Source organism: Portunus trituberculatus, chromosome 32 (assembly GCF_017591435.1).
Source record: "Portunus trituberculatus isolate SZX2019 chromosome 32, ASM1759143v1, whole genome shotgun sequence".
In the NCBI taxonomy this organism is placed as follows: domain Eukaryota; kingdom Metazoa; phylum Arthropoda; class Malacostraca; order Decapoda; family Portunidae; genus Portunus; species Portunus trituberculatus.
Window position 1 is genome coordinate 16,062,004 of NC_059286.1, and position 24,866 is coordinate 16,086,869.

General features: G+C 39.7%; 1 long non-coding RNA gene across 1 annotated transcript in view; it reads left to right on the forward strand.

The window, feature by feature from the left end:
* LOC123512108 overlaps window positions 1–24,476 on the forward strand; it is a 226,944-nt gene extending 202,468 nt beyond the window's left edge. The window contains exon 5 of the long non-coding RNA XR_006677029.1: window positions 24,220–24,476. This is a non-coding gene — a long non-coding RNA (uncharacterized LOC123512108). The remainder of the gene's footprint in view (window positions 1–24,219) is intronic.
* Window positions 24,477–24,866: the final 390 nt, after the last annotated feature.

A 24,866-nucleotide genomic window follows, 5' to 3' on the forward strand; every position in this document is an offset into this window, starting at 1 on the left:
TCTTGATTATCTGTTATCTGAAATATACTTAAAAGTTCTTGGGTAATGCATTTTTCCCTTCAGGCAATATACATTTTTGTTTTTTTCAAGATTCTTATAATTTCTCTTTCATGGAAAACAAGCAATCAACATTAGTTACTAACAGGGAGGCGATTTAAAGGTAAGTGGGCGATATCGCGATAATGTATCGCGATACATTATTTCATACTAGAGATGATGGATAATGTTTGTTTTTGAAACATTTGCATAGTGTTATTTTGAACTTCAAATTCAAGTATATTTAGTTTCCTATAAACTACTTTTCAATAATGAAGAGATGGTAAACATTGAATTCAAAATTTTCTAAGATTGTTGTAAATATCTAAGATAAAGATGAAAGATGAAGATTTGGATTTATCGATTCTTTTATTTAAGATATCAATATCATTATGGATGGTATTCAAGTTTTGGATTCATCGGTTATTGCATGTCGGGCGAGAATGTATCTCCAGTTATTGATTATTCATTGTTGCCGATAAGGTTATCGTTATTGATTTTATTGGTTCTTGTGATCATTGATTTTTGTTATCGTGCTCAGCTTCGGTGTGTATGAATAATGATGAAAGAAAAGAAAAAATAAAAATTAGTAACGAGAAAGCATATAATGAATGAGTATGTGTATGTAAGTGAAAGAATAAAAGCACGTTAGAGAATAAGATGAACAAAGGAGAAAAAAAATTAGATTGAAATGCTTATGCAAATTTTTCATGTTCACTATGTATTCAGATAACGAAGGAGGAGGAGGAGGAGGAAGAGGAGGAGGAGGAGGAGGAGGAGGAGGAGGAGGTGAATAAGTTGAAGACAAAGGAGGGAAAGAGGAGGAGGAAGAAGAATGGCACTAACAATAACCCACCAGCAGTAATAACCATGAGACGCGTTCCTTTCAAGTATGTTTTTCGTTTCTTAATCCTCCTCCTCTCCTCCTCCTCCTCCTCCTCCTCCTCCTCCTCCTCCTCCTCCTCCTCCTCCTCCTCCTCCTCCTCCTCCTCCTCCTCTTCTTAGCATTTCCAAGCCGAGATTAAGTTACACAATTTATTTATATACATGATTTGTTTGTTGTGTTGCCACGAGCTCAATTTTTTTTTTGTTCATTTTTCTTGTTCTTGTTTTTCTTGTTTTTGTTGATGTTCTTTTTCTTGTTCTTTTGTTGTTGTTATTTTTGTTGTTGTTCTTTTTTCTCTTCTTTTTCTTCTTTCGTCTTTTTTTCTTTTCCTTTATTTTATTTTCATTCTTTCCCTTTCTTTTCTTCTTCTTCTTCTTCTTCTTCTTCTTCTTCTTCTTCTTCTTCTTCTTCTTCAACAACAACAACAACTACGTCATCATCATCATCATCATCATCATCATTACCTCCACTTACCTGCGCGTTCCGTGGATGAAGGAAAGATAACGAAATCTCTACTACTACTACTACTACTACTACTACGTTATCATCATCATCATCATCATCATCATTACCTCCAGTTACCTGCGCGTTCCGTGGATGAAAGGAAAGATGACGAAAGCTGGCGCAGTTACAAGACACAAGATCCCTTGCTCCTTGTCTTGTTTACCTGATTCCACTCGGGAGGAAAATCTCTACAGATAACGAGGAGGAGGAGGAGGAGGAGGAGCCTCTTTAATTGGATAAATATATGTTTTTTTTGTTTATTTCTATTTGTTTTTCTTTACGGTACAGTGTACCTATGTTCGGATGGGGGATGTGTACTCTCTCTCTCTCTCTCTCTCTCTCTCTCTCTCTCTCTCTCTCTCTCTCTCTCTCTCTCTCTCTCTCTCTCTCTCTCTCTCTCTCTCTCTCTCTCATGTGTGTAACGTTAGAAATACCATTCATTTAGTTTTCAGAGAGAGAGAGAGAGAGAGGTGTTGCTTTGTTATGCGATCTACATGTTTCATATATTTTTTGTCTTAAATATTCAACATATGCATACATTTTTTTATGATAATTTTTGTAAGCGAATCAATAGTTATGAAAGGAATAAGTAATTAAACGTACTTAGAAGTAGAGGCAATGCTTTAACAATAAACAGTATTACAACTACATTATAACGCCAATTAAAAGGCTCTCGGTGCATCTTTCAAAGGAATATGGAAATCTAAGAAATTGTGACACTATTTCACATTGAATTGGGGAAAAAAATGTAAGTATTTCTTCCCCCGAAGTTATACGATAGGAAAAAAAGTGTCGAGCTATGGTGTACTTTTTTTTATCATAGATGACTTGTACTGCTGGATATATAATCATATGAGTTTTGTACTAAGTAAATCGAGATAATGAAAACCAATTTCATGCTTCGATGAATAAATAAATAAATAAATAAATCACGATGATTACGACGCGCGTGACTAAGATAACGATGCGATTTCACGATAACGATACGAGTTTCTACGATAACGATACGATTCTACGATAACGATGGGAGTTTCCACGATAACGATGAGAGTTTTCACGGTAACGAGACGAGTTTCAAACAATAACGATGCGATTTCACGATAACGATACAAGTTTTTACGATACCGATGCAAGTTTTCACGATTACGATGTAATTCCACGATAACAATACGAGTTTTCACGATAACGTACGAGTTTTCACGATAACGATGCGCATTTCAGTGATATCGATGTGATTCTGTGATAACGATGCGAATTTCCACGGTAACGACACGAGTTTTCACGATAACGATGCGAGTTGATGCAAGTTTCCACGATAACGATGCGATTCCAGTTTCCACGGTAACGTTATGAGCGTTTGGCGTATGGCTATACGCCATTGAAGTCTACTTATCTATACAGGTAGGTACTAGGACATATATATATATATATATATATATATATATATATATATATATATATATATATATATATATATATATATATATATATATATATATATATATATATATATATATATATATATATATATATATATATATATATATATATATATATATATATATATATATATATATATATATATATATATATATATATATATATATATATATATATATATATATATATATATGAAGACTTTTCACGGGAATTTCTGGGCTAAAGGGGATACTTTTTAGGTACCCCCTATCTCAAAGCCCACCCGCTAGGAAACCCTTGCCCTGAGTGAAGAAGCCCCACCTACACTCGGACCGTGGACAGGATTCGAAACCGTGCGCTTGGAGACCCCTCGGAACCCAAAGGACGCATGGTTCCACTGTACCACGGCGGGACGTTGGTCCGCCCCAGCAGTTCCGTGGGCGTGAGGGCAGTGACGAGGCAACCTTGCCTTGCCTCACACGGGTCGCTATGAGCAATGACCCGCCACACACCACACCCCAGCCAGTTTCATGAAGTGAGCCCTCTCACCTCTAAAGGACCTCCCTGGTACTGCCAGTGTCCGATGCATGGCGCACAGCGTGCCACACACCGCGCCCCAACCACTATCATGAAGTGAGCCCTCTCACCTCTAAAGGACCTCCCTCGTACTGCCAGTGTCTGGTGCATGGTGCCAGTGTGCCCTCGTTTATGGCGAGTTGTTCAGCCCGGTCGGTACCATCAAAATCCAGGGACCCATACACACCCTCCACCAGACTCTATGGAAGGAGCCTTACTTCCCCATCGGGACAGTAATCCAATCACAATTTGTTTCGGTACCTTTACCTGTTTAACTCATGCACTGAATCGTAAAGAATTTGGGTAAAGTCGAATAAAAATTATTCAAAATTTTGACGTAAAGATTACTTGCAAGCTACTGTTATATGTAACTGTCTTCGTGTATCTTTGAGTTCTTTGTAAAGCCCTTTAGCTAACATCTGAAGGGTTCTTTAGTTATTTAGATGTCAATAAGGAGGTAAAATCATGGAAGGAAGCGCAGCTCGCCTATGGAGACTGATGTCTATGCCGGAATGAAGTGTGCTGTTACCATATGAAGTCCATTGTTGAGTTGGGACCGGAGCTCCGACACGGTAATAGACATTCCATTCATACATCAAGACTCTTTAACCAGAAAGTCACTCGAAACCAAGACAAGTGTTTTCCTTGTGTCTTGATAACAAAAGGAAAAGTATACTTTTCTTGTAAATCACAATATAAAGTGTAGATCACATATCAAAGTAACTTCATGACACGTAGACCGTATTCCAGTGGTTCCCAAACTTTTCCTGAGCGAGTGCTACTTGGAGGTCCAGTACAGTCCAGCTGGTTCCAGAACTCAATTCAAGCAAATATCAATTTGTTCCCACGTAGAACAACACACAAATGAACTAACAACAAGAAACACAACTCAATTTAATTAATGAGGGAGATGCACGTGTTTCTTCGTCACCAGCTGATCGATGCTAGATTACTGTATCTTGTATAAGGCAATTATCATTTTTCTCAGAAGTTAATTAAACTTAACTAAAAATCGCATATGATCCCGAAAGTGCTCAGGTACCACTTGGAAAGCCTTCACCTACCACTAGTGGTACGCGTACCACAGGTTGAGAACCACTGCCGTATACCAAGGTAGCACCAGAGAGAGAGAGAGAGAGAGAGAGAGAGAGAGAGAGAGAGAGAGAGAGAGAGAGAGAGAGAGAGAGAGAGAGGGAATGGGAAAGGGAGAGAGAGAAGAAGAGAGAGAGAGAGAGAGAGAGAGAGAGAGAGAGAGAGAGAGAGAGAGAGAGAGAGAGAGAGAGACCTAAAAGTATACCAAAGGATATGTATTATTTTGATTATCATCAATTCCATCATCAACATAATCATCATCATCATCATCATTATCATCATTATTATTAGTTATTTTCCCACCGAGAGCGTCCGTCAATTAGCGACAGGTGTGCTTTGGGCCTCCTTGCAGCAGGTGTGGACAATTAACAAGTGGCGTGTTTAGTTTGGTAATTCTACCCGTGTTTGTATTTCATTTCCCGACGTGTACTAAATGCTGTGAAATATTGGTCCATTTTTTTTTTTTTTTCGTGCTCTTGTTATCATTAATTTTTACATTTCGTTGTTGTTTTTTCAGTGTGAGTGTTGATTAGTTGTGTGTGTGTGTGTGTGTGTGTGTGTGTGTGTGTGTGTGTGTGTGTGTGTGTGTGTGTGTGTGTGTGTGTGTGTGTGTAGGAGCGTCCCACACCTTCAGAATTCCTGCGTGGGTGTGAAAGAAGGGAAGGAGGGAAGGAGGCAGAGAAGGATAGTGGGAGGAAGGAGGTTTTGTGTGACCCTCCTCTTCCTCTTCCTCTTCCTCTTTCTCCTCCTTCTCCTCCTCCTCCTCTTCCTCCTCCTCCTCCTCCTCCTCCTCCTCCTCCTCCTCCTCCTCCTCCTCCTCCTCCTCCTCCTCCTCCTCCTCCTCCTCCTCCTCCTCCTCCTCCTCCTCCTCCTCCTCCTCCTCCTCCTCCTCCTCCTCCTCCTCCTCCTCCTCCTCCTCCGTCTCTGCCGCAGACGTTGTTGCTTCTTCTTGCTACTTCTCCTCCTCCTCCTCCTCCTCCTCCTCCTCCTCCTCCTCCTCCTCCACCTCGTCGTCCTCCTCCTCCTCCTCCTCCTCCTCCTCCTCCTCCTCCTCCTCCTCCTCCTCCTCCTCCTCCTCTTCCGCCTCGTCTCATTATGCCAACAACTTCCCTTCCGTGTCAGCGAGAATGTTGGATCCTTTTTTTTTTTACGTCTTTCAAGGTGGATCGTTTTTGTGGATGCGTGGATGTCTGCTCTCTCTCTCTCTCTCTCTCTCTCTCTCTCTCTCTCTCTCTCTCTCTCTCTCTCTCTCTCTCTCTCTCTCTCTCTCTCTCTCTCTCTCTCTCTCTCTCTCTCTCTCTCTCCAATAATGTTAATATCCTTCTAATGGAACTAAGATAAATTGTCTATTCAATTCTGTAGATTCTCAGGGAAAGACAGAAATACTCCTTAGATCTTCAGAAAATAAGCCTAAATTAATCTTTTTCTTTAGGTTAAAAAGCCTTTGATTTTTTTTATATATATGTAAAATGAGAAGACTCAGATTTTTTCCGTAAGTTCAAAATATTTTCTGATACTTGTGTTATTTTTTTTTCTCTTGATTAAATGAGATGAGTCAGATTTTTCCGTATACACAAAAAAATTATGATCTTTCTCTACATTTTTCTGTAGATTAAAAGAAGGTTCGGAACTTTTTTTGTAAATACAAAATATTTACAAATTCTTCTCGACTTTTCTGTAGGTATCCGTATGATCATTACGCCACAGGTGATCCTTGTGACCTTACCTGTGACACTGCAATTAACTCTCCTACTCAGAAAATGTAAAGGCGATGGTGTTTGTTGTAGCATAGGAATCTCTCTCTCTCTCTCTCTCTCTCTCTCTCTCTCTCTCTCTCTCTCTCTCTCTCTCTCTCTCTCTCTCTCTCTCTCTCTCTCTCTCTCTCTCTCTCTCTCTCTCTCTCTCTCTCTCTCTCTCTCTCTGATTCAGTTGCTTTAATGAAATGTTACGAAAGGTGTGTTTGTTTGTGTGTTGCTGAGAATTATGGGAATGGAATTTGTAACTTTCTGGCTCCCAATTAGTTGTTGGTTTTGTTGTAATTTTCCTTTTCATTTTTTTTGCTTTTATTTTTCTTGTTCACTGTAGTAGTGTCGGTAGCATTATTATTATTATTATTATTATTATTATTATTATTATTATTATTATTATTATTATTATTATTATTATTATTATTATTATTATTATTATTATTATTATTATTATTATTATTATAGTAGTAGTAGTAGTAGTAGTAGTGGTAGTGGTAGTGGTTGTAGTAATAGTAGCAGTAACATTAGAAATAGAAGCAATAACATCTATAACAGTAGAAACAATAATAATAGTTGTATTAAGAAAAAAAAAATAGTAGCAGCAGCAGCAGCAGCAGTAGTAGTAGTAGTAGTAGTAGTAGTAGTAGTAGTAGTGTAGTTATTATTATTATTATTAGCAGTAGCAGTAGTAGTAGTAGTAGTAGTAGTAGTGTAGTAGTAGTGGTAGTAATAGTGGAAGTAGTAGTAGTAGCAGTAATAGTAGTAGTGGTAGTAATAGTAGTAATAAAAAGAGAAGAAAAGTATCGAGGCAGTAGTAGTAGTAGTAGTAGTAGTAGTAGTAGTAGTAGTAGTAGTAGTGGTAGCAGTAGTAGTAGTAGTAGTAGTAGTAGTAGTAGTAGTAGTAGTAGTAGTAGTAGTAGTAGTAGTAGTAGTAGTAGTAGTAGTAGTAGTAGAAGAAGCAGCAGCAGCATTAAAGTGGTATTAGTAATAGTAGCAGCAATATTAAGGGTATCATTAAGAAAAATAGTAATAATAGTAGCAGTAGTAGCGTGCATCAGTCAACTTTTCATACCGTACCTTCACTGGGGAACACAAGTCCATTACTCGTAAATTGACGCAACACGAAACAAACACGTCATTTCGCTGGAAAAAAAAAATACCCTTCAACATTTGGTGGTATTGCACTCTCCCTTGAGAATTTCCTTGAGAGAGAGAGAGAGAGAGAGAGAGAGAGAGAGAGAGAGAGAGAGACTTTGATCACATATTCATCAGAGGGAAAAACGTGTGTGTGTGTGTGTGTGTGTGTGTGTGTGTGTGTGTGTGTGTGTGTGTGTGTGTGTGCTGGCAGGCAGGCAGGCAGGTAGGTAGGTAGGTAGGTAGGTAGGTAAGAGGACTCAGGAAGAAGGAAGAAAGAGGAGGGGAAGGAGGAAAAGGAGGAGGTAACGATTGAAGGAAAAAGAGAAGTGATTCAGTGTTTTGTGTTTCTAAGAGTGTCTTTTATAATGCTATTGCTCATTCGGACGAACATGGATGGTTGTGAGTGCTTGTAGGATTGAGGAATATGTGTCTGGTCTTTCTGGAAGGTTAGGAAGGTAATTCTGGATGGTTTTGGGAGATTTTTAGTGCTTTTGGAATTAATTGGTATGTTTGTGAGCACTTGCATGATTACGGAATGTGTTTTTAGTTACCTTGGAAGGTTATTAAAGATTTTGAGAGCTTTTGGAATTAATGGTATGATTTGAGTTCTGGAAGTTTGTGGAATAATTATATGTGGTTTTGGGTGCCTGTGGAGGGTTATGGATGGTTCTGTATGGTTGCAAACTGTTGTATGTAATTTTGGAGGGATTTAGGAGGCTATTAGAAGTTAAAGGTGGTTCTAGAAGAGGATTTGTGACTGGTTGATTCTTGCTAGATATGGAAGGTTGAGGTTGAGGCTGTGGATGGTTTCGATTGGTTGCAAATTATTCACATCTTCCACTAGTTTCGTTTCTATTATTATTATTTCGTGTTTATTTGCTATTCTAATCAGTATTATGTTTTCTTTTTCTTTTTCTATATTTTCTTTTGCTTTTCCTTTGTTTATTTTCTCATTTTTTACTTTTGTTTTCCTTATTTTTCCCATTCCTTTCTTATTTTTTCCTTTTCCTTTTTAAATTTCTTATTTTCTTTTTTTTTTTTATTTCTCCTATTATTCCCTCCATTTTCATCGATCGTCTTTTTCTTTTATTTTTCATTTATTTCCATTTTCTTTTTTTTTTTTTTTTCATTCTAATATATGTCTTTTCTATTTTCCTTTATTTTTACCGTTCTTTTTCTATTTCACATTCTGATTCTCTCTCTCTCTCTCTCTCTCTCTCTCTCTCTCTCTCTCTCTCTCTCTCTCTCTCTCTCTCTCTCTCTCTCTCTCTCTCTCTCTCTCTCTCTCTCTCTTTTTCTCTTTTTTGTCTTTTATTTCCTCCTTCCTTTCTTCCGGCATGAGTAAAAATTGCATGGCCGTCAGACTCCCGCCGTGTTCATTATTTATTTATTGCTTCCTCTCTTGTATTCTCGTTTCTCCCTCTTCCTTATTTTTAACGCGCCTCTCTCCATTACTTTTATTATATTCTTTTTGTTCCTCTTTTTTTTATACTTTTCCTTCTTGTGCATGTTTTCTTGTTATGTTTTAGATTTTCTTTTTTGTGTTTTCATTTTTCCTCTCTCTCTCTCTCTCTCTCTCTCTCTCTCTCTCTCTCTCTCTCTCTCTCTCTCTCTCTCTCTCTCTCTCTCTCTCTCTCTCTCTCTCTCTCTCTCTCTCTCTCTCGTTATTCCTTCCTTCTTTCCTTCCCTTCTTTCTTTTTTTTTTTTTTTACTTTGTTTCTGTTTATCTCCATTCTTTCCATTCTTCTTTCATTCTTTTCCTTCTTTCCTATCTTTCCTCTTTCTTTATTTCATTTCTCTATTCCTTTTTCTTCTGTTCTTTGTTTTCTCCAATCTTCCATTTTTCCTCCATTCTGGCTTCTCTTCCTTGCTTTCCTCCTTCCTTCCATTTTTCATTTATTTGTTCGTTTGTTCCTGTTTTTTTTTTTTCTTCCATACTTCCTTCGTTCATCCTATTCTTGCTTTCTGTTTTGTTTCCTAATCATTCCTTTTCTTCATTCATTCTATCCTTTCATTTACTTTATACTTCCGTCACATCTTCCATCGCTCCATCCTCCTTCCTTCATTCAGTCTTTCACTTCCTTCAGTCTTTTTCTGAGTTTTATTCAATCTTCCTTCGCTTTGCTTCTTCCTTCTTTTCTTCTTTATTTTTTGTCGTGTTTTTCTTTCATATTTCGCCTTTTCTTTTTTTTCTTCCTTCCTTCCTTTCATCCCTCCTTCCTGTTTGTCCTATATCCTTTTGTCCTTGCATTCCAATCCTGCTTCCTTCCTTCCCTTTCTTGTTTCCTTCCTGCCCTCTCTCCTTCCGTCCCTCCCTCCCTCCCTCCCTCCTTCCCTCCCGTCCTCCAGAAGGTAATTTCACCCGCCCTCCTCCATGTTCGGAATATTCCATGTAATTATTGCTCCTCCGCCTTATTTTTTCCCTCCCTCATCATTTTTACCTGCGTGGGAAAACTCATAAATGTACCTTCCTCTTCCTCCTCCTCTTCCTACTTCTCTTCTTCCTCTTATTCATTCCTTTCTTCCTCTCGTCTGCCCTTTCTTTCGTTTTTCTTTTTCTGTTTATTTTTCTGTTTTCTCTCTTTTTCTCTCCCTCTCATCTCTCTTCTCGTTTCTCTCTTCCCTCTTTCTTCTATATGTCTCTTGCTTATTTTTCTTTCTCCTTCCTCCTCCTCCTCCTCCTCCTCCTCCTCCTCCTCCTCCTCCTCCTCCTCCTCCTCCTCCTCCTCCTCCTTAGTTCCTCTTACCTGGTTGTTTTCTTCCTCTTCCTTTGTTCACTTTCCATCTCAGTTCCTCTTTCTTCGCTCTTCCTGTCTTCGTCTTCTTCCGCTCTGTTTCTTCGATTTCTTCTCTTCTTGCAGTCTTCTTTCTTTTATTCCTCCTCCTCCTCCTCCTCCTCCTCCTCCTCCTCCTCCTCCTCCTCCTCCTCCTCCTCCTTCTTCTTCTTCTTCTTCTTCTTCTTCTTCTTCTTCTTCTTCTTCTTCTTCTTCTTCTTCTATCTTCCTTCCTCATTATTTCGCTCGCTTGTATTTTCTTCTCTTCCCTTCCTCGTCTTTCAAGTCTCTTTCGTTCACTTTTTGTCCTCCTCCTCCTCCTCCTCCTCCTCCTCCTCCTCCTCCTCCTCCTCCTCCTCCTCCGTGATATATTTCATCATTCATATATTATTATCATTGCCTTCTTTTCCCTCAATATTCATCTTCCCTTCGTCATCTCCTCCTCCTCCTCCTCCTCCTCCTCCTCCTCCTCCTCCTCCTCCTCCTCCTCCTCCTCCTCCTCCTCCTCCTCCTCCTACTAATTGCGCAATTTATCTCATGTATTAATACCATCTTCTTTCTTCATTCCCCCTCCCCCCTCCCTTCCTCTCCCCCTCCCCCTCCTGAATTGGTCAAATAAAATCGTGCTCCACTTGACATTCCTCCTTCCGTGATCACCCCTCCTGACTCCCCTCTGACCTCACCCACCCCCTCTGTCATCCTCCCAGCCAGCTCCTCTCTCCTCCCTTATGACAAGAGAGCGGCTCACACTAGTCTGTTGTGTCCTCTTATTAAATTTGAACCCTGGAGTGGCTGCAGCTTCTCCTCCTCCTCCTCCTCCTCCTCCTCCTCCTCCTCCTCCTCCTCCTCCTCTCTTCTCTTCTTTTTTTTTATCAAACCAAGATTTTTCAAGTTTTTTCAGTTCTGTATTTTCATATTTTCATTTGCCTTTCTGAATTCTCTCTCTCTCTCTCTCTCTCTCTCTCTCTCTCTCTCTCTCTCTCTCTCTCTCTCTCTCTCTCTCTCTCTCTCTCTCTCTCTCTCTCTCTCTCTCTCTCTCTCTCTCTCTCTCTCTCTCTCTCTCTCTCTCTCTCTCTCACACATACCCAAACTTTTGACTTACTTTTCATCAGGGTTGGCAACTTACCCTCAAGCTGTGGCGGGTGAGGGGAGAGGGAGAGAGGGTGATGGGAGAAGGGGAGTCATACTTGTAAGAGGACTAGAAGCGGAGGGACAAGATGAGGGGACGAGTATCAGTGAGGGATGAGGAATTTAAGATGTGAAGGGAAGGAAGAGAGAGATGGTCAGTGTAAGGGGAAAATGGAATGACTGAAGATGGAAGACAGGAAGTAATGGAAGGAAAAAGTTATACACGCAAAAAAAAAAAATAAGAAAGAAAAGGACGCTAAAATATGAAAATGATCATAAAATATGGTGAACTCTTTCTTAACCCCTTCAGTACCATGACACGTTTCCATATTCATTCTGCTTACTATTTGGTGATTTTACACAGCTTCAGATACTTATGTGGGGATTAAAACAGTGAAGACTCTAGCATTAATCATCTGACCTCCACAGACCCTTCCTAATGGAAATAAATTGTCTAATCGTATCCAAAACATATGGCAAAAATGCATCCCAGCACTGAAGGGGTTAAAGAGCAAACTTAAGAAAAACAAGAGAGAAAAAAAGAGAGAGAGAGAGAGAGAGAGAGACTGTCAGGATGTGAGGAACGTGGAATTACTAAGAGTAGAAGAGAAGGAGTAAGGGAAATATATGAGGGTGTGTGAGGGAGGGAAGAAAAGTTTTACATACACATATACACATAAAAAAATAGAAAAAAAATAAAAGCTCTCACAAATATAAAAGCAAAATTAGATGAAAAGATATTCGTTCCTAAATAGCAAACAAAAGGGAAACAAGACAAAAAGAAGGAAAGAAGGAAGTAAGGCAATCATGATAAAGGCATATAGAAGGGAAACCTAGATGGGAAATAGAAGTGAGGAAACAAAAGACAGTCAGGATGAAAAAAAAAAGATAAAAAGAAAAAAAACAAGGAAATAAAAGAATATCGTGATAGAATAATAGAAAATACATGTACGTGGCAGGAAAAAAGTGATCAGAATAAAAAGGGAAAAGAGGAAAAGAAAGGAAAAAAGACGATCGTAAAAAGAAGATAAAAGATATATAAACATCCCAGGAAAAGATAAAAAGAAGGTAAAAAAAACAATCAAGAAAGAAAAAGTAATGTGCTCCTCGCAGGAAAACCAATTGCCGGCATGAAAATATAAATCTGGTGGTTCAGTGTTACAGTTTGACAGGACAATTTTCCCTGTGCCAGATGAGAATGATGAAGACTGGCAGTGGGGAAAATGAATATAGGGATTGAGCAAATAGCGATTCCTGTCTCAGAGGGAAAATATAAGCAGTTTTCAGAGAGAGAGAGAGAGAGAGAGAGAGAGAGAGAGAGAGAGAGACTTCGCTGAAAAGATGATGATGTTAAGTAAATAGAAAAGAAGAAATGGATTGACTTATGGATGAATTTACGGCGCCATCGAGAGAGAGAGAGAGAGAGAGAGAGAGAGAGAGAGAGAGAGAGAGAGAGAGAGAAGACAACCAGAAAACACTAGAAATTTGAGTGATATTATTCATTAATGACCTTCTTAACCAAACTTCTTGCCCTATCCACTCCTTCACTTATGATACCACCCTACATCTTTCCACGTTCTTTCATAGACGACCAACCCTTCAGGAAGTGAATAGATCACGTAGGAACGCCACAGAACGTCTGCCTTCTGATCTTTCTACGATTTCTGATTGGGGTAGAGAATACATTGTAGTGTTCAATGCCTCAAAAACTCAATTCCTCAATCTATCAACTCGACACAACCTTACAGACAACTATCCTCTCTTCTTCAGTGACACTACTGTCTTCTTCTTCTACATTGAATATCTTTGGTCTGTCCTTTACTCATTATCTTAACTGGAAACTTCACATCTCATCTCTTGCTAATACACCTTCTATGAAGTTAGGTGCTCTTAGGCGTCTCCGCCAGTTTTTCTCGCCCTTGTATGGAGTACTCTTCGCATGTTTGCGGGGGATCCACTCCCACAGTTTTATTAGATAGGGTGGAATCAAAAGGTTTTCGTCTCATCAACTCCCCTTCTCTGACTGACTGTCTTCAACCTCTTTCTCACCGCCGAAATGTTCCATCTCTTCTATCTTTTACCGCTATTTTCACGCTAACCGGTCTACTGATCTTGCTAACTGCATGTCTCGCCTCCTGCGGCCTCGCTGCACAAGGCTTTCTTCCTCTCATCCCTATTCTTTCCAACTCTTTAATGCAAGAGTTAATCATTACTCTCAATTATTCATACCTTTCTCTTGTAAACTCTGGAACTCTGCCTGCTTCTTTATTTCCAATCTATGACTTGGCTCAACTTAAGAGAGAGAGGTTTCAAGACATTTGTCTCTGAGTTTTGGCTAATTCTATATCATTCTTTAAGGGAACTGCCATTTGAAGTGGGCCTTTTTATAAATCTTCTGTTGCCCGTTGCTGGTTTTCCCTTTTGCATAAAAAATAAAAATATTGAAAAAAAAAATCATTACAATAACAACTGAATCAGAGAGAGAGAGAGAGAGAGAGAGAGAGAGAGAGAGAGAGAGAGAGAGAGAGAGAGAGAGAGAGACAGCACCAAGGAAACGGGATGCAATGACACAAAAGAAAGATTCACTAAGTCGGGGGAAAAAAAAGGAATTTCTTGTCACTGAAGGGAAAGAAAGGGGCGTGGCACCTAACGGGGGAAATATTAAAGGTGTGAACACCCGAAGAGGAAGGGGAGAAGAGGAAGAGGAGGAGGGAAAAGAAGTGATTGTGATGATGGTGGTGCCAGCAGTCTACAATACATACTAAGAATAAGTGAAGGAGTGTGTGTGTGTGTGTGTGTGTGTGTGTGTGTGTGTGTGTGTGTGTGTGTGTGTGTGTGTGTGTGTGTGTGTGTGTGTGTGTAATTCACCTCGGTTGCCTGCTGGTCACCCAGCCAGTCTTCCCCATTACGGAGCGAGCTCAGAGCTCATAGACTGATCTTCGGGTAGGACTGAGACCACAACACACTCCACACACCGGGAAAGCGAGGCCACAACCCCTCGAGTTACATCCCGTACCTATTTACTGCTAGGTGAACACACCCCACACATTAAGAGGCATGCCCATTTGCCTCGCCGCTTACCGGGACTCGAACCCGGCCCTCACGATTGTGTGTCGAGCGTGCTACCCACTACACTACGCGGTGTGTGTGTGTGTGTGTGTGTGTGTGTGTGTGTGTGTGTGGAAATAAAACTTCCATCAGGTGATTACTGTTACATCCATTATTTTCATTTCACTGGGAGGAAGAAAATGAGAGATGCCGAAGGGATAGAGGAGGAGGAGATGGTGATGGTGGTGGAGGAGGAGGTGGTGCTGGAAGGCAAGAATAATAGGAGCACGAAGGAGGAGAGGAGGAGAAAGGAAATAAAAATGATTAGAAGAACGAAGAAGGAACAACAAAAAAAAAGAAAGAGGAGTGGGAGAAGAATTGCAGAAGGAAATTAAACTATGAAAGGAAAAGAAGCAGGAAAGAGAAGAGATAAGGTAACAAAATAGAGGAAACGCAGATAAGAATATGAGAGAGAGAGAGAGAGAGAGAGAGAGAGAGAGAGAGAGAGACGAGTCTCCCGTTAGTGGTGTGTGATCTGCTGGCTTCTTTATGTAGTGATGGCTTTCCCTGCTTTCCCTAGGGTTTGGGCTGGTTGTGTTAGTTCTATTCTCGAGGCCTTCGTTATGAAGGTCTCAGAGGTGGAGGCAGAGTTCCATCGAAGGATTTCGGAGGTGTGGGAGGAGTTTCGAGGCCGAATCTCTGACATGCAGGGTGAGTTCTGCCGAGTGAACTCTGCTACTGAGGGAGTGGCGGTTCCTGCAGTCTCCTTACCAAGTAATGAGACGAAGGGCCAGGAGGAGTGGCGAGTGGTTTCCTTAGGTACAAAGAGGAGAAAGGTCCTCAGGGCGACACAGCGAGTAGAAACGGGAAATTCCTTCGCTGTGTTGGAGGGAGTGGAGGAGGAGAAAGAGGAGGCGGGAATCGACGAAGTGAGGAGGGTAGAGGGGTCCCTACCCGTAAGTAAGATACTGCTAATCGGTGACAGTCAAGTGAGGCATTTGGACGCTGCGTTTTGTGATAAGGACAGGAGGATGAGGACGAGAATGTGCCTACTGGGGGCAGGAATTGAGAGGGTGAGCGCTCAGCTAGACAAGTGTTTGGCGGACGGGACCAAACCCATTGTTTTCCTCAGCGCTGGGGAAATGACCTTCTTAAGGTAAGAAGTGAGGAGCTGTTTAGGAGATTTAAGGAGGCTTTGGCTAAAATTAGAAATAAGGATGCAACCCCTGTGGTATGTGGTGTGTTGCCAAGGAGGGGACTGGGAGGTGAATGGCTGTCCAGGGCTATTGCATTAAATTGCAGACTTGCAGATCACTGCAGGAGCAATGGATGGGCGTTCATCGATAACTGGGACCTCTTTTACGGCAAAGACACCTTGTATGCCAGGGATGGAGTGCATTTATCACGCCAAGGTGTTCGGGTTTTGGCTGGAACACTTGAAGGCGAGTTAAATGCACTCCAGCGCTTTTTTCGGTGGACAGGAGAGGGGAAGGGCATCGGTGATCCATAGGCAGGAAGGAATAGGCAAATCTAGAAAAGTAACCAGCTTAGTAAATGCAAAGAATAGTTTAAAAGTGTATTACACAAACTGTAGGAGTATTTTAAATAAGATAGATTTGCTGAGAGGAGCAGCTTGTGTTGAAAATTTTGATATAATTGCTTTAACAGAAACCTGGTTAGATATGTCAGGGAAGGTGTTTGATCAGGAGGTGAAAATTGATGGTTATACACTTTTTCATAAGGACAGGGAAAACAGAAGAGGGGAATGGAGTGGCCTTGTACGTCAAGGACACACTGCAATGTTGCATAAACAGCAGAATTAAGACAGACAGCAAAACAGAGTCTCTATGGGTAGATATTAAGGATGGGTCTCAATCAGTAGTAATGGGTTTAGTGTACAGGCCACCAAATGCTTCAGACCAAATAAACTCTTCCCTATGGGAGGAAATAAATAGAGCAGCCAGGTACAGTAAGGTATGTGTGGTAGGGATTTTAACTATAGGAATGTTGATTGGAGCTTGATGGTGGGTAACAGGAAGCAGATGAGTTCATTAAGGTCATACAGGATAATTTTTAAAGCAAGTCATTTTAGAACCCACACGGGAAATAATATTCTAGATTTAATTCTGACAAACAGGGAGGAGGCAGTTACACAGGTGGAGGTTGGAGGCCATTTAGGTAACAGCGATCACAAAGAAATAAGGTATACATTGAAATGGCATGAAACTTTTAGAAAAAAAAAAAGTACCTGACTTCAGAAAGGCTAATTTCGATGGATTAAGGAGTATTTACAAATCGCTTGGCAGGGCAAGGCAGATTTAGTCAGGTAGAAAGAAGGGAGGAGCAGAGAAGGGGGGGGGGAGGGAGGTGTGAAGTCGGGGTGGGACGGAGAGAGAGTGAGGCGGAGGGGAAGCTGGATTAGAACATGGGAGGAATCCCGGTCAGCTGAGGGTTAGTGAGAGCTATACCGAGTTCCTACATAAAATACGTGACGGTCAGATAGCCAACATTCCATATAAAACAATAGAATCACGAAACAACGATCCTAAGTGGATGACAGACAGATTAAAACGATGCATAGGGCAAAAAGGAATATATATAAGAGGCTAAAGGCAGGAGATGAAGCTTTAAGGCCACTATACCATGAATTAGTAAGAACAGTTAAGACGTTAACGAGGAAAGCTAAAAGTGAATATGAGTTGAGGGTAGCCAGCCAAGCAAAGACGGACCCTAAGGGATTTTTTCAGTTATACATGACGAAAACTAGAGAAGAAATAGGTCCCTTAAGGACAACAAATGGTGAAATGGCTAGTTCTGCGGAAGAGATTAGTAGAATTATGAACGAGTATTTTTTAACTGTCTTCACCCAGGAGAACACACAGGAAATCCCAGATAGCGAAGAGGTATTTAGGGCAGAGGATAGTGAAAAGTTGATAGATATTCATATAACTAAGGTGATGGTAGAACAGGAGATAGATAAACTAAAGAAATTCAAGTCACCAGGACCTGATGAAGTATATCCAAGGGTTCTAAAGGAATGCAAGGAAGTCGTCAGCGAGCCTCTAGCGGTACTTTTTAGGATGTCACTGGAGTCAGGTGAGGTACCAATAATGTGGAGAGAAGCTAATGTGATTCCCATATCTAAGAAGGGGGATAAAACCCTAACGTCTAATTACAGGCCTGTCAGCTTAACTTCAGTTGTGGGTAAATTAATGGAATCAATAATAGCGAAAACATTAGGGAACACCTAGACAAACACGGCTTGATAAATCACACACAACATGGATTTACGAAGGGGAAGTCGTGTCTTACAAACTTGTTGAGCTTTTATAGTAAGGTTTATGAGGCGGCAGATAAAGGTGATTATTATGACATTCTGTACTTAGATTTCAGTAAAGCCTTTGACAAGGTACCTCACCAGAGGCTCTTAAACAAGGTTAAAGCACACGGTATAGAGGGTAGAATATTAGGCTGGATTAAAGCGTGGTTAGACGACAGGCGACAAAAGGTAGTAATTAATGGATCCAATTCCGAGTGGGCAGAAGTAGTTGGTGGGGTGCCACAGGGCTCAGTTTTAGGGCCATTATTATTTCTAATATATATCAACGACTTGGATAGTGGAATTAATAGTGATATCAGTAAATTTGCGGACGACACAAAGATAGGTAGATTAATTAGGTCCGATTCGGATGCCAAGGCTTTGCAGGCTGACTTGGATAGGATGAAAGAATGGACAGATAGATGGCTAATGCAGTTCAATATTAACAAGTGCAGGGTACTGAGCGTAGGTAGAGATAATCCAAGCAATAGGTACACGATAGATAACGTGGCACTAGGAAGTTCCAAGTATGAGAAAGATTTAGGAGTCATAGTTAGCTCTGATCTCGGTACAAGGAAGCAATGTATTGAGGCCAGAAATAAGGCGAATAGAGTATTAGGTTTCATTTTTAGAAGTGTTAAAAGCAGGAGTCCTGAAGTAATACTAAAATTATACTTGGCGCTGGTCAGGCCACATCTTGACTATGCGGTACAATTCTGATCCCCACATTACAGGAAGGACATAGCTCTGTTGGAGTCAGTGCAAAGGAGGATGACTAAAAGATACAGGGAATGAGGATATTCCCTATGAAGAGAGACTGAAAAACTTAATCTGCATTCCTTAGAGAGACGTAAGCTAAGAGGAGACCAGATAGAAGTATTTAAGTGGTATAAGGGTTTTAACAGAGGTGACATGAATGTAGTTCTTAGGATCAGTAGCGGGGACATAACCAGAAATAATGGGTTGAAACTTGAAAAATTCAGGTTTAGGAAGGAAATGGGAAGAAACTGGTTTTCAAACAGAGTGGTTGATGAGTGGAACGGTCTCAGTGGGCATGCAGTCAGGACTGAGTCAATAGGCAGCTTTAAAAGAAGGTTAGATAAATTCATGGATGGGGAAGATAGATGGAATTAGGTAGATTAAGCGCACTGGGACTGCCTCGTATAGGCCTGGCGGCCTCTTGCAATTTCCTTCTTTTTTTCTGTTCTTATGAGAGAGAGAGAGAGAGAGAGAGAGAGAGAGAGAGAGAGAGAGAGAGAGAGAGAGAGAGAGAGAGAGAGGCATGAAAGGAGAAGAGGAAATCAAGAAACTTCAAAAGGGAAAAAATAAAATTTAAGTCGAAAAATCTTACGAAAGACAAGATCAGACAGAGAGAGAAGAGAAAGATAAACAAAACTGAAGAAAGGAAGGAAGGAAGGCAGAAAGAAAGAAAGAAAGAAAGAAAGAGAATGATGAAACAAAATTAATGGGATATAATAATAAATAAATAAGAGATGAGCTGGAAAAGTGAAGAAAGGAGAAAAGGAGAATATATTAGTATAGTAAAGAAGAGAGAGAGAGAGAGAGAGAGAGAGAGAGAGAGAGAGAGAGAGAGAGAGAGAGAGAGAGACGAGACGAGACGAGACGAGACGAGACGAGACGAGACAGAGACAGACAACACAAGCGTCTTAGAGTTTGATAGGGTGTAGTGGGCAGACAGTCAGCCATCCAGCCATTGTCACCTCGCCTCCGCCAGCAGCCCCGCCCCGCCTCCAGCCCCGCCTCGCCTCGCCGCCACCTCGTATCTGCTCCCGTGAGAGTTGACAAGTTTGGGAGGCTCGCGGCGCCGACAAACTCCCCCCGTGCATCTCCATATTCGTGATGAGAAAAGTTCAGGGATTGGAGGGCAATTATTGGCGCCAAGATGAAGGAAACGTGATTCCCTACCTTCTTATTTTCCTCGTTTCCTTCCTTTTGTTTTGCCTTTTTTTTTGTGTGTATATGTATACATACCGCCGTTCTTTTATCTGGTCGGGTTTTTTCCTATATTTTTATTTTCCCGTTTTTTAACACGTTTTTTTTCTGTTTGCATTGTTTTTCTTCCCCTTTCTTTCTTTTCATCTTTCTTCTTTCATACTTTTTTCTTTTGCCAGCATTTTTTTCCTCCTCTTCCTTTTCTTTCCCCTTTTTCATTTTCTATTGTATTTCTCCTATCGCGTTGCTTTATTTTTCCTTTTCTTCGTTATATTTTTATTTTCTACTCATTTTCTTTGCTTTCTTTGTTTTTTCCCACTGTTAGTTTTCTCTTTTCCCTTTATCTTGTTCTAGTTGTGGTGTTTTCTTATTGCTTTTCCTCTCACTACTCTGGTATTTTTTTCCGTTTTTCTATTATTTTTTGTTATTTTTCTACTTTTCTTCTTCCTTTTCTTCTGGTTTTGCTTCTTCTTCTTCTTCTTCTTCTTCTTCTTCTTCTTCTTCTTCTTCTTCTTCTTCTTCTTCTTCTTCTTCTTCTTCTTCTTCTTCTTCTTCTTCTTCTTCTTCTTCTTCTTCTTCTTCTTCTTCTTCTCTTCCTTCTGCACCTTGTTTCTTCGTTATTTTTTTTTTTTTCATTTTTTGTGGTTATATTCTTCGTCTTCTTCCTCCTCCTCCTCCTCCTCCTCCTCCTCCTCCTCCTCCTCCTCGTGCATTTTTTTGTTATGCTAAGAGAAAATAGGAATGTGGAGTTGGATTACATTTCAGGATAACATCAATTTGAATTCGAATGAGATACAATGAGAGAGAGAGAGAGAGAGAGAGAGAGAGAGAGAGAGAGAGAGAGAGAGAGAGAGAGAGAGAGAGAAAGGAAATGGATTAGAGTAGAAATTGTTGCATTTTCTACAACCCTTTTCTTTTTGTATGTTATGTATGTAATGTGAGTATGTATGTGTGTATGTATGCATTCACCAGCCACTATTTACATACATCATACTTTCATTGTTTGCTTTCTGCCCAAACTCCTCCTTTTTCTCCTTTTTCCTACCTGTCTTTCCTCTATATATCTTCTACCTTTCCTCCATTTCTCATAAACCTACATAGTAACTAATCAAATCTTCTTTCCTCCTTATCTCTCTCTTCTGTTTTCTTCTTTTCCCTTTTTCTTTCTTCATAATCTACTTTCCTTTCTTTTTTTTTTACAGAAATACCGTTTTTCCTTTTTTCATTCGTTAATGTCTTTTAGTTTCCCCCTTTTTCCCTTATTTTTTCCTTCCCTCTGTTTTCTTTCTTGTTTATCTCTCCTTCCTTTTTCTCCATTAGTTCTTCCCTTTCTCCATTAACCCTCCTTTTTCTTGTATAAATATCTCCTTTCCTTCTCTTTCCACTAATCTTCCTTTCCGTTTTCTTCCTCTCTTCATTGGTTCCTTCCTTCTTTCCTCCATTAATTCGTCCTTCTTCCCTTTATCAATCCCTTCTTTCTCTCCACAAATTCTCCTTCTGTCACCATTAACTCCTCCTTACCTCCACCATTAACCCTTCCTCCTCCTCCCTTCCTCTTCTCTCCTGCCAGTAATTCCCTCCCAGGCTAAAAATTACTCATATCTGGAGGAAATTTTGGGACATACTTCAAATTAATAAGACAATGGAATTCTTGGGCCGACAAAAGTTCAAGTCACTGAGGCACAATTAAGCTAACATTTTCAAGGGGGAAGAAGAGGGGGGGGATGGAAGAGATGGTGAAGGGGATGGTGGGGGAGATGGACTTCTTGCCTGACTAATCCCCCGCTCCTCTCTCTCTCTCTCTCTCTCTCTCTCTCTCTCTCTCTCTCTCTCGCGGTATCTAGTCTCGATATCCGCATTTTCCGATAGCGTGGCCCTGTTTTGCCAGCTGTAATCGAGAGAGAGGGAGAAGGAGGGGGAGAGAGAGGGAAAGGAGAGGGAGAGGGAAAGACTATTAACGCAATGGCACCAAGTCGACGCTAATGGCCCGTAAGCTTCTCTCTATATGATATCACGCAAGCATCTCGGTGTTAATACCCGCATTCTGAAACACAACACCGGTCTTTTTTATTCAACTTACTTACTTTTTTTTCTATATTTTTTTTGTGTGCGGCTACTCTCTCTCTCTCTCTCTCTCTCTCTCTCTCTCTCTCTCTCTCTCTCTCTCTCTCTCTCTCTCTCTCTCTCTCTCTCTCTCTCTCTCTCTCTCTGTGTGTGTGTGTGTGTGTGTGTGTGTCCTTTTATAGTTTTCTTTATTTTTCATGTGATTTTTTTTTTTCGCTTTTCACTCGTTTTTTATTTTGATTTTAATTGTATTTCTATTGAATATCTTAGTTCACTTGTTCAAATTATTATTTTTTTAATCTATAACTAATTTCTTAACTTATATTTTTTATTGGGATTTCTTTGTTCATTTTGTTCTTTTTTTTGTTTGTTCTTTATTTTACTAATTACTGTTTCATTTTATCTTTTCTTATAACCTCTACCTCCACAACATTTTTTTTTTTTTTGTCTTTTAACTAATTTCTGATTTTCTTCTGTTTTCATTTGGTTATTTATTTCCCCAGTGCAGTCTCATAATGCGTAGTTTCCAGAGTTTAACTAACCATCGTCAGTGACAAGAGAGAAAATTCTAAATCGGTAGGAAGTGTTCTCCTTTATTTTTCCCCTTTTATTTTTCCCCGGGAACATTCTGTCAGAAACACGCGGAGCATTAAGCTGAGCATTACTAAGCTGGACCTGTTTTAGTCTTCCTTCTGTTTTTACTTTACTAAAACAACAATAATGAGTCTTAATGCCCTTTTCTACTTTGTTTCTCTCTCTCTCTCTCTCTCTCTCTCTCTCTCTCTCTCTCTCTCTCTCTCTCTCTCTCTCTCTCTCTCTCTCTCTGGGAGATGTCATTTGTGTGGGAGGGGAAAAATACACGTTGTTTTCTTGAAGTTTACTCGAACGCAAAACTCCATTACTCGGTGTCTCAGTCGTCACCCATTCACTCTTTCTTTTGATCTAGCTCTTGCCTGTCATGTTGCGGTTTATTATACTATAAGGACGTGCTGGTCTTCAAACGCTTATTCTTGCACGCTTTTTAGGGCCATTTGGAGAGTTTTGTAGCTTAGAAAATGAACGAGGAAAGTAAGGAGGAAAAGTCTAGAAAACGAAACAAAGAAAGTAACGAGAAAAAATACAAAAAAAGGAGATCTAGTAATAAAGGAAACGAAACCTGAATGTGCATGTTGCTTTTAATACATGTAACCTAAATGAACAATACCCTTCTCCCCACCTAAAAAAAAGTCAAAACTAAATTCAATAAAATTGAGAAAGAGAACGTTTATTAAAACAAACTGAGAAATTTAGCCTTTTGTTCTCCTTTATATTTCAGTGTGTCCAGATATGCTGACTAATCCTTACGTTGCTCTGATCGTTGACAAAACATAGATAGCCAGAGAAGTAAAAGGATTAGATGAAAGAGTATGAAAAAATATTACTACTTTATCTTAAGTTAATTTTTATTTATTTTTTCATTGTGGTAGATGATGACAACAGGAGCTAAAGGATTAAAAAGGAAAGTGTGTAACGAAATCGTGTTCTTGAATTGTTGTTTGATATTCATTGAACAAGATAGAAAACAACAACATATTAACACCTTTTTGTTCGTTTTTACTTTGTTGTATCAGTATTTTTTTAAACGTTGAACGAAAAGAAAGGAAAAATATTTGCATCATATTCTCCTTTTTTATATTGTATGACTATTTTTCTAGACGTTTGAGGTTGACAACTTTCGTATAGTCTCTCTTCATTCTTGATTAAGGCGAAAAAATGGTAATTATATTTTTATCTTGTTAAGTTGTTAATTTTACGCATCATGTCGTCCTTTCCACTTTAATCCATCTCACTGGCCATCCCTAGAGCGGCCCATTTACCCTCACCAGTCTACTCTTTTACCCCTCATTTTAATAGGAAAATAACATACGAAAATAGAGGAAGTAACTGGAGCCGTCTCCACACACACACACACACACACACACACACACACACACACACACACACACACACACACACACACACACACACACACACACACACACACACACACACACACACACACACACACACCATGAGAAAATAAGTATATTAATTTGAATATACATTTACAGAGCATAATATTGATGAATACCCTACGTAGATTTATTGACTAATGAATTGTGTCATAGAATACATTAGAAGTACATGAAAGTAAAATAAACTGATAATTACTACAGACCACTACACTTAGTAATCACTGAAACACATGTAACAAAACTACAACACATCCTCCTTCCTGTACTTCTTTTTTCCCTGTTGATTCCCTTGTACTCCTCCTTCCTGTGCTTCTTTTTCCTTGTTGATTCCCTTGTACTCCTCCTTCCTGTATTTCTTTTTCCCTATTGATTCCCTTGTACCCTTCTTCCTGTACTTCTTTTTCCCCTGTTGATTCCCTTGTAATAGTTTAATTAGAACATATACGTTATCCCCGTTAGTTCTTAGTTATCTCCTTGATTCCCTCAAATTCCTCGGCTTTTTTTTTTTATTATTATTATTTCATCTTTTGTCCTTTTTCAGGTTGCCAGTGTCCTCCGTCTCTCCACGTGGGTGAGTACATCTGAGTGAGTGTGTGAGGACGGTGGTGAGACACAAAGTTGTTCTCCTTGACTTGATGGATGAGCGAATAGAGAAGGGTGAGTTTTTTTTTTTTTTTCTATCTTATGTTGCGGTTCCATTTTGTCGGATTTACCCTTTTTTTCATATTTTTACTCGCATCTAATTTTCAAACTTGCTAGAAATTGAAAAAAAAAAACTATTCTTTATAATCCCTTCCTGCCCTGTAAATGTTTTTTGAAGATTTGATATATTTTTTTGGTGCTGTTTATTGTTCCTTATCGCAGTGAAATGGCTCAAATCGAAACAAGAATTTGTCTTGTATGGGTGCTAACATATTCTGAATATTGATACAGACACATTTACCGTACAATCACATGCATATCCAATCTTATTCTTTAGTTATATCTGCTTCAAAAACTTCTGTAATCGGCAAAATAACACTTCTAACCTTTTATTTATTTAGCTTGTTTAGTGTCGTTTTTTTGCCTATTTCATTCTACTTATCACTCTCAGAAAACAAAATAATGATACAGTACACATCCCTAGTACAATAACACAACAAAATCACACTTCCAACTTTTTATTTGGACTTGTTCAATTTTGTTCTG